We start from the raw sequence: 15,854 nt of genomic DNA, 5'->3' as shown, positions 1-15,854 counted from the left end.
GTTTCCAGAAGGAGAAAAGGGACACTGTAAAATTAAGCTGCTGCAGGCTGGGCACACTGGCTCATGCCTGTAATCCCAGCCCTTTGGGAGGCCGAGGCGGGCGAATCACTTGAGGTCAGGAGTTCGAGACCAGCCTGGCCAACATGGTGAAACCCCATCTCTACCAAAAATACAAAAATCAGCAAGGCATGGTGGCATGTCCCTGTAATCCCAGCTACTTGGGAGGCTGAGGCAGGAGGATCTCTTGAACCTGGGAGGCAGAAGTTGCAGTGAGTCGAGATCATGCTACTGCACTTCAGCCTGGGCAACAAGAGTGAAACTCCATCTCAAAATAATAATAATAATAATAATAATAATAATAATAATAATAATAATAATGCCATGTTTCTATCAGACCCAGAAATCCCGCAGAGTGAGCTGGAATTCTCTGTTTCTCTGTTTCCCCTTCATACCCACTGGCTCCTCTCTGCCCGATCCTTCTTGGACTGCATCACCAGGGTGCCTCACTGTCTGGCCCTAGTGGAATTCAAACAGTAGAGGATGTCATAGGAGGTGGGAGAGAGAGGAGAGGTGGTTATTCAATCAGATTCTTCCTTGCTGGTTTGGCAGTGGCCACATCTTTCTACTGATGGCTGCAGCTCCTGATGATCCTCCTCTACAGCCACAGCTCTCTTTGGGATCTGTGGACACCTTTCCTGTCCCTCTAGACCCAGGGAGATAACAGCTCCCACTCTTGCTGGTCCAGGGCATTTCTCATCTCTCATTGGTTCCCTTAACTCTGTCCACACTTCTGTGAACAGCCCCTTTTCCTCAAGTACCCATTGGAATATGTCCTCTGGCTTCCACCAGGAGCCTGACTGATACCCACAGGTGGGTGAATGCTGGCGTGCTGCTGGGCCCCTCTTCCTCTGGTGACTGGCCAGCCAAGTCTCCAGGAGTCTCGTTAAGGTGGGCAGGCGGTGGGCACAGCACAAACTGTGAGCTCAAATCCACAGAACAAAAGTGGGAGAAGACACTGGCAGGATGGACCGCCACAAAACTCTTGGCATTCGTGACGCCTGTCCTTTAAATCACGCAAGGCATCATCATGCTTCAGACATGAGACAGCCTAAGTATTTAAGTATTTCAAATAAACAAATTGTTTTTCAGAATTGGTAATTGCTAAGTTGGCAAATTGCTATTGGAAACATTGGCTCTCCTTGACTCAATGATTCAGCCAGCTAGTCCCTTGCCAAACTTGTTTGTTGGGCAAATTCCACCTTGAGAATTTATCTGCTCCTGTCAAAACCAGATTCTCCCTGCCTGAGGGGAGGCTGGACTTGACCTTCTGACTCAGGATATGCTGACTTGGGTCCCTAGGTCCAAGGGCGGCCCTCTTGGGCCCATTGTGGGCTGGACCTCTTCCATGATGGGGTGGTGGAGGGCAGGCCCCACCTGATTCACCCTTGACCTCATCCAGGCAGGTGAAGTTCCCTGCAGGAGTCACCTGAGCCCAGCCCCTCAGATCAGGATCCATCATGGTAAGGAGGATTTTGGGCTGTCTCAGGTTCTTTGGCTAGAAAGGGGTCCCCCTCTTAGGGGTCTGCCCCAGAGGTGGGACACAGAGGGCCTGCTGGGGTCCATGGGCTGGGCTGGGTGGGCGGGGATCCTGTCACAGCAGCAGCTAGAAGGTCAAGTGGGAGGGCACAAGGGCCTAGGGCCCTTGTCTGGTCCTGGGCCTCCCCAGGCCTCTTGCCTTCTCCCCAGCAGGCGTTTGGGATCTGTGTCTGGATCCAGCCTTACCCAGGAAGTCTAGGGCCATGGTATGTTGTCATTAGAATCACAGTGCTCACGCCAAGGCATTGCATTAAAGCAGGGCAGGGTCTCATGGGCAGGGGACCAGTAGAGGGGGTGGAGGGAAGAGCAGTTGTCCCCAGAGGCTGTGGTGGGCCTGGCTCTGGGCTGGGCAGTGGGCCAGTGTCCTGCTGTGTGGCTGAGCTCTGACCACAGGCTGTCTGGGGTTGGTGAGCTCCTGAGAGAGGGGACTGGTGCAGAGTACCCTAGGGTGGGAGCTCATGAGGAGGGAGTCCGTGGGGTCTGGAAGCCATTCTAGAGCAGGCAGATGACACTTGTCAGGGGAACAGGCATAGAAAGGACCCCTGTGGGGGTGGGGGACATAGAGCCTCAAAAGAAATAGGGAAGGGGCTTTGACGGATCCAGGGAGCATCCCTGAGGTTTCTTAGCCCAATTCCAACCAGCCATGTCCCAGGTGTCCCTCCCCCAGCACCCAACCGTCTGCAGTGCCAGCTCAATGCCCTGGGCAAAACATCCTGGACTCTGGCTGTTACAAGAGGAGGACAGGGTCATCTGGACCCGCCTGAACTCCAGGCCCCCCACTTTCACAGCCCCTTCTGGGTCCACAGGTTCATACGTATATAAATGAAAAATGTGCAAGAATCATATTACTGTATTCTTTTTCATAAAGAGGCCCCTCTAAATTGTTGAAGCCCCGATTCACCCCTGCCCAAAGGAGACAGCAATGGCATGTGTGGGGCCGTGGCCTTGAGACCCAGAGGTCCTGCTGCCCATGGTACCCACTGCCCACCCTAGGGGGACTGGCCATAGCCCTGGAGCCCGCAAACACCATGCAGGAACGCAAGAGGGTCTCAGCTCCCGAGTCCCAGGCTGGGAGGGCCCACAGTCCAGTAAACTAATCAGGCCCCAACACATCCAGTAGAGCAGCTCCGGGAGCCTGCATTGGGGAGAGGGCATCAGACCACTGCCCCAGGCCTGCACCCCAGAAGTAGGAGCATGGGAAGACCTCTCCTTGGCTCCTGGCCAGTGGAAGTCACATTCCCCAGCCCTCTGGCTCCAAGGCAGCCTCATGTCCCAGTCACTCCTTGGCCCACCCCACCGGTTGGTCAGAGCTCACTGCCAAAGGGCACCTCAGTGATGAGTGGAGGGAACAGGTGTTTACCAGGAGCTTGCATGCTTTGTCTCAGGGATGATTAGGGACACAGCCAAGAAGGCACGCTATGCCCATTTTACAGATGAGGAAACGGAGGCTCAGGTTGGGCTGGTGACTAAGGGAAGCAGCATGTGGCAGGTGGCTTGAGGCATGTCTGTCCATCATGAGTAACTAGGGAGCAGCCCTGCCACTCCTCATGCGATGCACCAGGAGCCAGGGAAGCTGCTTTCTAGGGGATTCTAGCTAAGGCCAGAAGCATCTCCCTGAGTGGTGGTGGAGGCCTCTGTCTACTCCTCCAGGACTGCCAGGGGGTAGGAGGGCACCGCTGACCTCACAGAGCCTCTTGGGTGAGTGAGCATCAGCTGAGTGGCACCAGGTGACTATGCTTCTGCTCAGTGCTGTGCCCCCTTCTGCCTCGGGCAAGGCACCACCGTGAATGCCCCACCTGTCCCATGGAGGCCGCAAACTGCTCTGCAGAGCCAGGGTCTCCAGGAATGGGGAGGGCAGTCACCCTCACTCCACTTGTGTTTGTGACCCAAAGGACTGCCCAGGTCTCCAGGCCCGTAGAACCCCCAAACCCCTGACTGGGCCACACTGGGGACCTTGAGCAGCAGACTTAGATTCCTAGGTCTTGTCTCCGGGTACATATCAGTGCCCAGGCTTGGGAAGCTTGGGTCTCAGGGGGGTTGGCACTCAGGCCCCCTGCCTCAAGGAAGGGGCATGTCCAGATCTCTCCTGTCCAGCCTCAGCCCTGCTCCCTGCCCCTATCCTTCACGGGGTCCCTAGGACAGGGTTACAGAAGTCTCATGCTGTCAGGCGATGCTGCCACCCCAGTGCCGGGGTGGCTCCACCCAGCCCCTTTCCTGCTACTGTCCTCACTGACTGACCTGTCCAGCCTCCTACTGGGCTGGGGCAAGGCCTTGTTGCCCCAGAGCCCAGATGAGCACCAGAGGTATCTATAAAGGCACGTTGGGCCAGTCCTCAGCATCCTAGTTGGCCACTGTCTGCTGCCACATGATGCTGGGAGGCCTGGGGAAGCTGGCTGCCGAGGGCCTGGCCCACCGCACCGAGAAGGCCACCGAGGGAGCCAGTGAGGACCCGGGGCTCCTTTCTACCTGGGCTGGGGGGATCTGGGGCAGACTGGGTCCATTGGAGGTGGATGTTAGTAGGCAGGCGAGGACCTGCGGGGAGGCCTTGTCCCCTCAGGAATCCTGGAACCCTGGCTTCCAGCCCCACCAGGTCAGCACGGAGTTGAGGGTTGGAGAGCTGGGGAGGTCTCCTGGGGGCAGGGCATGAGTCCTGGTGCTGGGTGAACACTGGCAGCTTGGACCCTTCCCTCTGGAAATCTGGGGAGCCTTTCTTATCAAAACAGCCTATTCTGAATAACCTATGCAGGAAAAGGAAGATGGATTTTTATTTTTACCATAACTTTAAAGCTTCAAAGATTTCTTAAGAAATCACCCAAATCGGATCTGTTCAAAGTCAAAAAGGACATTTTCAATTTCATCCAAGTCCCCTAAAGCATGTTTATTTATATTTTTATTTTTATTTTTATTTGAGACGGAGTCTTTCTGTGTCCCCCAAGCTGGAGTGTACTGGTGCAATCTCGGCTCACTCTAACCTCTGCCTCCTGGGTTCAAGTGATTCTTGTGTCTCAGCCTCCCAAGTGGCTGGGATTACAGGCACCCACCACCATGCCCGGCTAATTTTTGTATTTTAAGCAGAGATGGGGTTTCGCCATGTTGGCCAGGCTGGTCTCAAACTCCTGACCTCAAGTGATCCGTTCCTCTTGGCCTCCCAAAGTGCTGGGATGACAGGCGTGAGCCACTGCACCCGGTCCCGAAACAAAAAAATTGTTTTGTATTCAGAGGTCAGCAGCTGTGTGTGGTGGGGGGCCAAGCAAGGCCCCACCCATGGATCATCGTGTGAAAAACAGTCTTGCCTGAGTTTGTGTACTCATTCTAAATGGCAGCAGACGTGTATTTTGTTTTTGACTCTGCAGCTGGTGTGGACCACCTGCTTTAACCTTTCACTAGCCTCTGAGTTTTCTATGATTCCTGTTGGGAGAAAAGCTGAGTGTTGGGAGAGCAGTGGGCCTGCTCTGAGCCCTCTCCCTGGACTTTGGGGCCAGTGGACCTGCTCTGAGCCCTCACCCTGAACTCGGGGGCAGTGGGCTTGCTCTGAGCCCTCACCCTGGACTGTGAGGCCAGTGGACCTGCTCTGAGCCCTTACCCTGGACTTGGGGGCAGCGGGCCTGCCCTAAGCCCTCACCCTGGACTCGGGGGCAGCGGGCCTGCTCTAAGCCCTCACCTTGAACATTCAAGATTTAAGAAAGTTTACCACCAACAGATTCTGTTGGAAAGAACTACTTAAGAAGTCCTCCTGCAAGAAATGACATGAATCCAGAGGAAGAAGCAGTGTGAAAAAAGTAACACTTCTCTAAGTAATCAGCCAATGCTATTATCTAAGACTAAAGTATTGATTGCCATGGATGCTTAAAATAACAATTTAGAATTAGAATTCTGGATTATATCAACAGGAGAGTTGGGGAAAAGGAAAACAGTGGGAGGAAGTGAACACTCCTTATCTTGTTTGGGAAGAGTCTATATGTACTGTTTACCTTTAGATTTTGTTAGGCAACATTATATATGGATATAAAAAATTAAGAGTATTAGAAAAATAGCAATGAAATGTATAAATTTCAAACCAGTAAAGGAAATAAGATGGAACAAAGAAATTTCAATCAACCCAACAGAAAGCAAGAACAGGGACAAAAAGAGAAACAGCATAATCAATAGAAAACACAAAGATAGGCCGGGCATGTTGGCTCACACCTATAATCCCAGCACTTTGGGAGGCCAAGGAGGCTGGATCACTTGAGGTCAGGAGTTCAAGACCAGCCTGGCCAACATGGTAAAACCCTGTCTCTACTAAAAGTACAAAAATTAGCCGGGCTTCTTGGTGGGCACCTGTAATCCCAGCTACTTTGGAGGCTGAGGCAGGAGAATCACTTGAACTTGGGAGTCGGAGGTTGCAGTGACCCGAGATCATGCCATTGTACTCCAGCCTGGGTGACAGGGCGAGGCTCTGTCTCAAAAAAACAAAACAAAACAAAACAACCCCACAAAGATAATAAAGTCCAAACAAATGAGTATTCATAATAAATGGGCAATAAGAAAAAAAATCCAATGAATAGCAAATAGGCAATTCATATGAAAATACTATTCAAGGAAATTAAAATTGCTAAGAAAGAAAAAATGCTCGATCTCACCATTTATCAAGGAAATACAAATAAAAGGGCATTGAGATGCTATTTTTACTGATTAGATTGGCAAGTATTTTTAACTTTGATAACAAATGTTAGCCGGAGTTGGGCAAATGGGTACCCTCATGTCCCACCAGAAGGAGTGCATATTAGTGCAGCCAATTTGGAGGGCATCTGACATATCTATCAAAACCAAAACATTTGCATGTGTGTGCAAGAAAGTATAGTCAAGATTATCTTAGCAGCATTGCTGGTAGCAGTGAGATATTGGCAATGATCTAAAGGCCCATCATTGGGAGAATAACTACATGAACGATTGTATGTTCCTACCACAGAATACTCCTCAGCAGTTAAAAACAGTAACTTAGAATCATTTCTTTCTTTTTTCATTTTCTTCTTCCTTCCTTTCTCTCTCTCTCTCTCTCTCTCTCTTTCTTTCTTTGAGACAGTGTCTTGCTCTGTCTCCCAGGCTGGAGTACGGTGGTGCAATCTCGGTTCACTGCAATCTCTGCCTGGCAAGTTCAAGTGATTCTCCCGCCTCTGCCTTCCAAGAAGCTGGGATTGCAGGTGCCCACCACCATGCCTGGCTACTTTCTGTATTTTTAGTAGGGATGGGATTTTACCATCTTGGCCAAGCTGGTCTCGAACTTCTGACTTCAGGTGATCCACCTGCCTTGGCCTCCCAAAGTGCTGGGATTACAAGTGCGCCCCACCAGATTCATTTCTTATAGTACGAGTAGACTTACTGTGACTATTTAAAAATTTTCAGAAGGAAAGGAACAGAAACATATTTTATATGTGTAAAGCCACATAAGACAACACTACCGTCTTTTCACAAAGCCCTTTCCCCTTCCCGCTTGCCCGCTTCTTTCCCCTATCCTGCTTGCCACCCTCTTTTTGCCCTCCATCTACCCCAAAACTATTTTCCCCATCGTCTTTTTCCCAGTCCTCTTTCCTCCCTCCCTCTCGCCACCCTCTTTTCTCCTCCCTCTCGCCGCCTTCTTCCCCCCCCCCCATCCACCCAAAAGCTTTTTACCCACCGTTTTTCTTTCTGCACCGTCTTTCTTTTCTGCCCTCTGTCTTTTCGCACAACCTTCTCTCCCTCCCGCTCGCCACCCTCTTTTTCCTTCTCCCACTTGTCACCCTCCTTTCCCCATCCAGCTACCCAAAAACATTTTCCCCCACGGTCTTTTTGGAAAGCCTTGTCTCCCTCACTCACCACTCTCTTTTGACCCCTGCTGCTCTCCACCCTCTTTTCCCTCTCCATCTACCCAAAAACATTTTTTCCTCACTGTCTTTCCCCCCTCACCATCTTTTCACAAAGCCTTCTCCCTGCTCCTGCTCACCACCCTCTTTTTCCCCACTCCCACCCCTCTCCCACATGCCACCCTTTTTTCACCCTCCATCTACCCCAAAACTATTTTTCCATCGCCGTTTTCCCAACCCTCCTTCCCACCTCCTGCTTATCACCTTTCCCCCCTCCATCTACCCAAAACCTTTTCCCCCACTCTTTTCCCCACCGTCTTTTATGCCTCCTGCTCGCCACCGTCTTTTCCCGCTCCATCTAACCAAAAACTTTCCTCCCCACTGTCTTTTCACAAAACATTCTCTCCCTCTTGCTCACCCCGTTTCCCCCCCCCCCCCTTTACCACTCTCTCTTTAGTCGTCCCACTTGCCACCCTCCAGGGTCAGACCCTGAGTGCTGGCACTCTGGACGCACCCCACCGTCAGCAGGGAGAGGCGCAGGGCTGGGAGGGGCCTGGAGTCTTGCCTGGGGTATTACTTTTGCAAATTCATTTTGTGCGGGCCTCGGTTGGTTTCCCCGGCAGCGATTCCATTGGAAGCCAGCTTCAAGCCGGCATTTCCGGCCTGGCAGGTGTTCACAGCGGCGTCTCTCCTGCCCCAGGACGTGCGCAGTGCTTGGCACAAGGGCGGCAGCGATGCCAGCTTCAGCAGCGCAGTATGGCCACTCAGGCCCAGGCCCCGGCCCGGGTTCGCGGGTTCGCGTTAGTGCGGCTCTGCCGGAGTAGGCGCAGAGCTTTGGGAGTTCTCCCTAGGTGCGGGTCGGGCGGGGGCGCCCAGGAGCTTCTTGGAAGCCGCAGCTGGCGGCCCATCGGGACAAGCGTCCAGTCAGCAGCATGTCAGAGCCGGTGTCACATGTGCGTGCACTAGGGGAAGGCAGCCTGGGGTCGCTCCTTGGGGCCATCTGCCTGCAGGAATGAGTCCACCGACTTGTAGCTGAGCTGCAAGGGCGTCAGGCAGCGGAAAGTGCCAGGAGAGTGGGGGATCTGCACGCAGGCCCTCTGTGAGGGCACCACCATCTCCCCAGAAGACAGCCAGGGTGGCACTCTGGCGATGAGGCTGGGGCCCAGTACTCGCCCGGACACCACCCCCCCGCCCCCCCGTCTCCTCAGCATCATAGTTGGGGGCCTCCTCCGTGTCTGAAATTTGCAAGTCTTTCTCCTGAATGGTGAAATTGTGCACGGGGCTCTACCTGGGCAGCTTCCTATTGGGGATGCTGCTGTTTTACCGCTTCTGGGCGCTCTTTGGCTTGTACAGCTTGGCTGCCTTCTTGTTCTGGTTGATCCCAAGCTTGCTCAACTTGAAGGACTCCAGGTGCTTCCTCATGGACCTGTGGAAGATTTCCCAGTCCTGCTTCTTGTCCTCAGTTGGTGTGGCTGTAGCGATGCATGTACTCCTTCCCCGGCTTGCACAGGTACTGCTGCAGCGTGTGGTGTGTGACGGGGTCCTCCCCATATGGAATGCTCTGCCACACTGCTCTAGGGACTGAACGTCCAGACAGACGGCACTGATGTTCTCCCTCAGAAGGTAGGAGACAGAGGCCACCATGGTGGACGATCATGGCGTGAAGTCCACGTTGACGACGTTATCATTACTGGGGGAGCTGATGAAGGCCACGGACCTTAGGCACTCTCCTTTGGTGGCTTAGCTGATGGCATCCTTCAGGTTCAGCTCATGGAAGACATTGAGGATCCCATATGGAGACTTCTGGGCCAGCATTCTCATGAGGACTCCACTGAGGAACTTCCTGTCAAAGTGGGACCACATCTCTCTGAGATAGTTGTGCCTGATATGCGGGGATATGTCCTTGATGGCCAAGAGGATGTGGTTGAAAGCATGGTGGTGCAGCTTCTCATGGAGCTTGGGCTCCTGGTGCTCACTCCTCTTCACCTTCAGCCACTGCACCAGGGACTTGATGGTCAGGCCCCGGAAAATGACTGTGAAGAAGATGATGATGGTGGTGCTGACAGACAGGTTCTTCTCCTTGACATTGCTTCTGTCTGGAAGCATGACCAGGATGAAGGCCATGACCCCATGCAGGCCTCTATAGGACATGACCACCTGGTCTATGATCTCCAGCTGCATCATCCAATAGCAGTACAGGAGTCAGGACTGGATGACACCATGGCTCGGTACATGAAGGTGAAGGCCAGTGCAGGAGGATGAAGGCCATGTTCCACGTCCAGATGAGCAGGTTCATGGCCGAGATGCCCAGGGATATGAAGATCGTATTGGCACCACTGGCCAGCATCTTCACGGTGTAGTGCATGGTGTTGGCCGACTGCTCCAAGATGTTGGCCTTCATGTACTTATGACAGCAGATGCCACAGAAGATGATGGCCAGGATGGCCAACAGCAACAGCTTCTCAGACGTCCTATGGACGGGTAGGAGATGACTAACACAAAACCAGGCTAGATGATGTGCACATGCTTGGTGAAGTTGGTCACCAGTGACAGCAGGAAGGCAAAGACCACCTCACAGTCATGCCCCCCAGGCTCACCACAAAGGACACTACACTTTTGGCATGGTCCACGCTGGTCGTGTTCTCATCATTCAGTGTCACAAAAGATGGAAACACATTGTACAGAGTCATTCAGTAGCAACTCCCTGAAGATGATGATGAACAGGACCTCACTGACATGAGCCTCCTCAAACCCAACCAGTATGGCTGCTGGGTCCACAGTGGTGATCAGGCTACCGAACAGGAGGAAGTCCAGCAGCGCTATCTGCAGGTTGCCCATGAGCCTGCTAAGAGAGATGCCATAGAGGAACAGGATGGTGGTGGCTGCATTGCACACGGTGCTGATGACCTGGTACAGCAGGATGGTGCCCAGATTGCCAAAGAAGAGCCGGTTGGGCATGAAGTAGCCGGCATCTGCATGATGGGGGATGTCAGCATGAAGTCGCTATGTGGTCGGCCACCCAGATGATGCTGCCCAGCACCAGGCCCAGGACGATGAGCAGGGGTGCTCTCAGGGACCACGGTGATGCCTTGTGGGACAGGTAGAACCAATCTTGGCCAGCCTGACCACAAGGATGCAGATCACAATCATGTACTGGTCCTGGACATTGGCCCATTCAAAGGCGGCCACGTGGGAGCCCTGGCTCACATCATGTACACTACTGTGCTCCTCCTCGACACCACCTCACCCATAGCAGCCACCCAGCACCAGCGCCACTGCCATCAGCAGCCCCCGGCAGCAACATCAGTGCTCCGTCTCCGTGCCAGCCTGGGACACGCATGTTGTGGGGAGTCCCAGCTGTGCTCAACTGATGCACCATGCTGGGGCTGCTGAACACACAACCCAGCAAGGAGCCCAGTGGCCTTTGGGGCTGTTGCTGATGGCAGTCCCCTTGTTTTGTTTTTTAATCACACATCACTTTTTTAAGTACACACACATAAAATATCATTGAAATGAGATATTCTTAGAACATTTTTTAGTTCAAAGTTCATCTTCTGTAAAACTTTTGACTTAAAATCATCAGTGCCCTCATTTTTCCACACATTGTTTTCTGTTCCATCAAGAGAAAGGGACAACAAACTATCACCCATGAGCCAAATGTGGTCCTTCCTTTGCTTTTGCAAATAAAGTTTTGTTGAATACAGCTACAATCCTATGACTGCTTTCAGGCCCTGATGACAGAGTTAAGTGGTTGCAGCTGAGCCTGTATAGCTTACAAACCAAAAATATTGCCTACCTGGCCCTTTGCACAAAACATTTGGTGGCCCTTGATTGAGGAGCACAGGAAGTGAAGCATTTCTTGCAAGCGTGTCCACTCATCCTGGGGATGTTTTGTTTTGTTTTTTTTGAGATGGGGTCTCATTGTTGCTCAAGCTAGAATGCAATGGCACAATCCTAGCTTTCTTCAGCCTGGAACTCCTAGACTCAAATGATCCTCCCACCTCAGCCTCCTGGGTAGCTGGGACTACAGACACAGGTAACCATGTCCAGGTAATTTTCAAGTTTTTTTTTTTTTTTGTAGAGATGGTGGTCTCACCATGCTGTCCAGGCTGGTATTGAACTCCTGGGCTTCAGCAATCCTCCTGCCTTGGCCTCCAAAAGCTGTGGGATTACAGTTGTGAGCCACTGTGCCCAGCCTGGGATGGTTTTTAAGTCCCATTTTTAAGTCCTGTTTTAAGTTTTTAAGTACTTGGTTGTTGCTTTGCAAGAAAACCTGGATTGCGGACCTCCCTGCAGGGATGAATATGTGTCTGTCTCACCAACATCACACAGGCATTCTGCTGCTTTGTTCCCAGCCTTCTTGCGTGCACACTAGCTTTTCAATTCAAAGCTGAATCACAGTCGAATCTTTCTGAAGACATTTAAAATAGCACCTATACTCCACATGTGAAATAACCATGCCCAAATCTTAATTGATGTGACAACGCTATGAACCGCTGTGGCTGAGTCTGTATGAGACCAGGCAGGACAGCCATGTCACAGTTGTGATTAGAAGACCCAGCTAAATTTCAGGTATATGAAAATGTGAAAAATCAAGATGTGTATCTTTATATTGATGAAATACTGCAATGCTCCTCCCTTAGGTTATAAGCGTGTGTGGTTAAATCAAGACAGTGCATGCGAACACTGAGCCATGTTCAGGACACACTTGGCACTCAGTAAATGTTGTTGAGATGAATTTAGTGGAGGGATGGTGACATTGCCCTCCTAACAAACCCACTTGAGATAAAGCAGGAGAGAAGTCTTGTAGGCAAATCCCATGGAGAAGAGGCCCGGCTGCTGGGAGGCAGGTGTGTGGGAGTTGTGGGGAGGAGGTTTCTGGGTATTGTCTGTGGGATGGGCCCTAGAGCTCAGCTGTCATCTGTTTGTTTTTTTTGTTTGTTTGTTTTTGTTTTTTGATGGAGTTTCACTCTTTGTTGCCTTGGCTAGAGGTCAGTCGTGTGATCTCGGCTCACTGCAACCTCCGCCTCCCAGGTTCAAGAGATTCTCCTGTCTCAGCTTCCCAAGTAGCTGGGATTACAGGTGACTGACACCACGCCCGGCTAATTATTGTATTTTTAGTGCAGACAGGGTTTCACCATGTTGGCCAGGCTGGTCTCGAACTCCTGACCTCAGGTGATCTGCCCACCTCGGCCTCCCAAAGTGTTGGGATTACAGGCTTTTTGTCTTTTAAGCTTTGCCAAGATAAATGCCTTCTCTTTGGAAAGGATGATTTTCAAGAGGGCCAGAACCTCCTTCCTGGTTCTAAAGGAAGTTTGAGCCAGGGCCCCTTGAGCTTAGGGGAAGGCATGAGTGTGAAAGTGATGGGGGCAGGTGGTTTTCATAGCTGGATGATGTAGAATGCATCGTGGAAGGGTGGCTGCAAGTGGCTTTGCTTAGCATGGCCACCTGGAAGGAGGCTTAGGGTCTTGCAAGTGGCCAGGGCCTTGAGGGGATTAACCCAGCCTCTTGGTTTCAGTTATCTATGTGGTTCTTGAGTCAAATGGGCCAGGGTCTATATCCACGGTGACTCCAGCATCATGGCCAAGCCTGAGTACTCCTCTGTCTGCAGAGGGATGACATAGAGGCCATGCCAGGGATTTCTGTCCCCACATCACACAGCTGATGTCATGACCTAGAAGTGAAGAGTAAGCCAGCTGATGTAGGGGTCTGTGGGGAACCTAGACTATGAAAAGAGGTAGGGCACTGGGTCTGCCACGCATCCCCTGGGTCCCTTCATTCCCCTTGGCACAGGGAAGTTCCTCTCCTGGGGAGGAGAGGCTTGCACCCTGCCCCTGCCTCTGCCCGCTACTCTGCCCGGTTGTTACGGCCACTTGGCTCAGCCTCCCTTGCAGCTGTGGCCTCATGGGGAACTCAAAGGCTCAGGGGGATCCAGAAACCAAGACTCTTGGGACATGGAATTTGGCAATGCCCTGGTCAAAACCATCCAGAGGGAGAAATCTTTACAAAGATCTCCTAAGACTGCAAATGGCAAAATGTTTCCCAGTCTCCAGCATCCCTTTCCCAGCACTCAAGGGAAGACAAGAGGTGTTAGTGAGTATCTGATCCAGGGCGGCATCTCCTGTGAAATCTTGTGATTTATAAGATCCAGCAAAGGCTTTAGTCAGGCTAGGAAGAAATTCTGAAACAGGGGATTCCCTGCTGGAAAGCCTGTATGCCAGCACAATTAGGAAAGACTTCAGGAAGAACAAAGGAAGCCATGGTGCAAAGGTGTGGCCGACCCAAATATTTCAGCTTGAGGAGCCTTGGCTGCTGTTGGGAATGAGAAGCAATGGCGTTGGCTGCTCCAAGTCCACAAGTAATCGATCTATATTTATATATATATTTACTTTTTTTGGTTTTTTAAAGAAACTTTTTGGAGACATAATCTCACTCTGTCGCCCAGGCTGGAGGGCAGTGGCGTGATTTTGGCTCACTGCAAGCTCCACCTCCCAGATTCACGCCATTCTCCTGCCTCAGCCTCCCAAGTAGCTGGGACTACAGGTGCCCACCACCACACCTGGGTAATTTTTTGTATTTTTAGTAGAGACGGGGTTTCACCATGTTAGCCAGGATGGCCTCAATCTGACCTCGTGATCCGCCCGCCTCTGCCTCCCAAAGTGCTTGGATTACAGACATGAGCCACCGCGCCTGGCTGAAACAAATTTTAACCTAAAGATACACAGAACTCAGGTACCGTCAACATGCTCTAATGGCCATCAGCCTAACCCTTCTCCCCTGTAATATTAAGCTGAAGCAACATGCAGACATTATATGATTTCATCTGTAAATATTTTAATGTGTATCTCTAAAAAAAGGGACTCTTTTCAAGAAACATAACCAGAACACTGTTATTGTGCTCTGTTTAATGTGAAGCCTCAGGGTGGTTAACATCAGGCCTTGGAATGATGAATAGTGTTCTCTAAGCCGGTCACTTCCTTTGCAGGGTTTACCCTTTGTGCTCAGTGCTGGTCAGTGGGTGGGACAGTCGGTCCTAGGCTGAGCACAATAATTCAGCTCCAGTCAGACCCTGCTGTTTATCTCAATCTCTCTCTCACTTTTGAGACGGGGTCTTGCTCTGTCACCCCGACTGGAGTGCAATGGTGTGATTCCTGCTCACTGCAATCTCTGCCTCCCAGGCATAAGCAATTCTCCCACCTCAGCCACACTACCACACACGGCTAATTTTGGTATGTTTTGTAGAGACAGGGTTGCACCATGTTACCTAGGCTGGTGTCTGTGTCTCTCTCTCTAACATTTTATTTTTATTTATTTTTAAATTTTATTTTTTACAGAGATGAGGTCTTGCTTTGTTGCCAAGGCTGGTCTTGAACTCGTGGGTTCCAGTGATCCTCCCACCTTGACCTCCTAGACTCAAGAGTTTCTAATCAGGAGACACTCATGGAAGAACAGGGTAGGCCTCCTGGGGATGCTCTGGGACTGGAGCCTTGCCTCAGCCTCTTTATTTTAAACCTTGGTCTAAAGTCTTCTATGACCTCCCGGCTGAGTTCAGATTACACAAGCCCGAAATCCCTTTGTAGCATTTAAAAAACTGTAGTCACAGAATTCTGTGCCTAGCTGTATACCTACCATCTTGCCCTTGAGAACTAAGTGCCTTGAAGGCAAGGGTCCTGTCTTGCTCAAATCTTATCCCCAATACCTGCCACAGCTTGTAGCACATAGTAGGTGCTCAGATCAGCTTTCTGAAATGAAGCAGAGAAGTCAGGGCACCTGGGTTCATTCCCCAGATTTTTTTTTTTTTTTTTTTTTTTTGAGACTGAGTTTCGCTCTGTGGCCCAGGCTGGAGTGCAGTGGCGTGATCTCTGCTCACTGCAAGCTCCACCTCCTGGGTTCACGCCATTCTCCTGCCTCAGCCTCCTGAGTAGCTGAGACTACAGGCACCCGCCACCACTCCCAGCTAATTTTTTTTGTATTTTTAGTAGAGACGGGGTTTCACTGTGTTAGCCAGGGTGGTCTCGATCTCCTTACCTCGTGATCCACCTGTCTTGGCCTCCCAAAGTGCTGGGATTACAGGCATGAGCCACCACGCCTGGCCCATTCACCAGATATTTACTGAGCACCCAACCTGTGCCAGCCACTGTGCTAGAATCAAGGAAGACAGCAGTTGTAGAAAAGGAGAGGAAAATCCTTATCTTCTCAGAGCTTACATTCTGCTGGAAGACAACGGATGGGCAAGGAGATGGATGAATATATGCTATGGGACCAAGCCTTTGCTCCACCCTCACCTTGCTGGATGACCTGGGGTATTTCACTCCATCTCAGTGAGCCACAGTTTTCCATTTCTGTCAAATAAGGAAGTAGGGCAAGATGGTCTTCTTAGAATTCAAGACATTTCCAGAGGGTCTGCAGGGATTTCTCAAACATGGAATTGTCTTC

General features: G+C 51.2%; 1 pseudogene; it reads right to left on the bottom strand.

Moving 5' to 3' along the window:
- Positions 1–8,380: 8,380 nt before the first annotated feature.
- LOC129524820 (sodium/hydrogen exchanger 3-like) lies at positions 8,381–15,138 on the bottom strand (annotated as a pseudogene).
- Between the last annotated feature and the right edge of the window lie 716 nt (positions 15,139–15,854).

This window comes from Gorilla gorilla, chromosome 8 (assembly GCF_029281585.2).
Source record: "Gorilla gorilla gorilla isolate KB3781 chromosome 8, NHGRI_mGorGor1-v2.1_pri, whole genome shotgun sequence".
Classification (NCBI taxonomy): Eukaryota; Metazoa; Chordata; class Mammalia; order Primates; family Hominidae; genus Gorilla; species Gorilla gorilla.
This window is presented reverse-complemented; position numbering and strand designations above follow the sequence as displayed.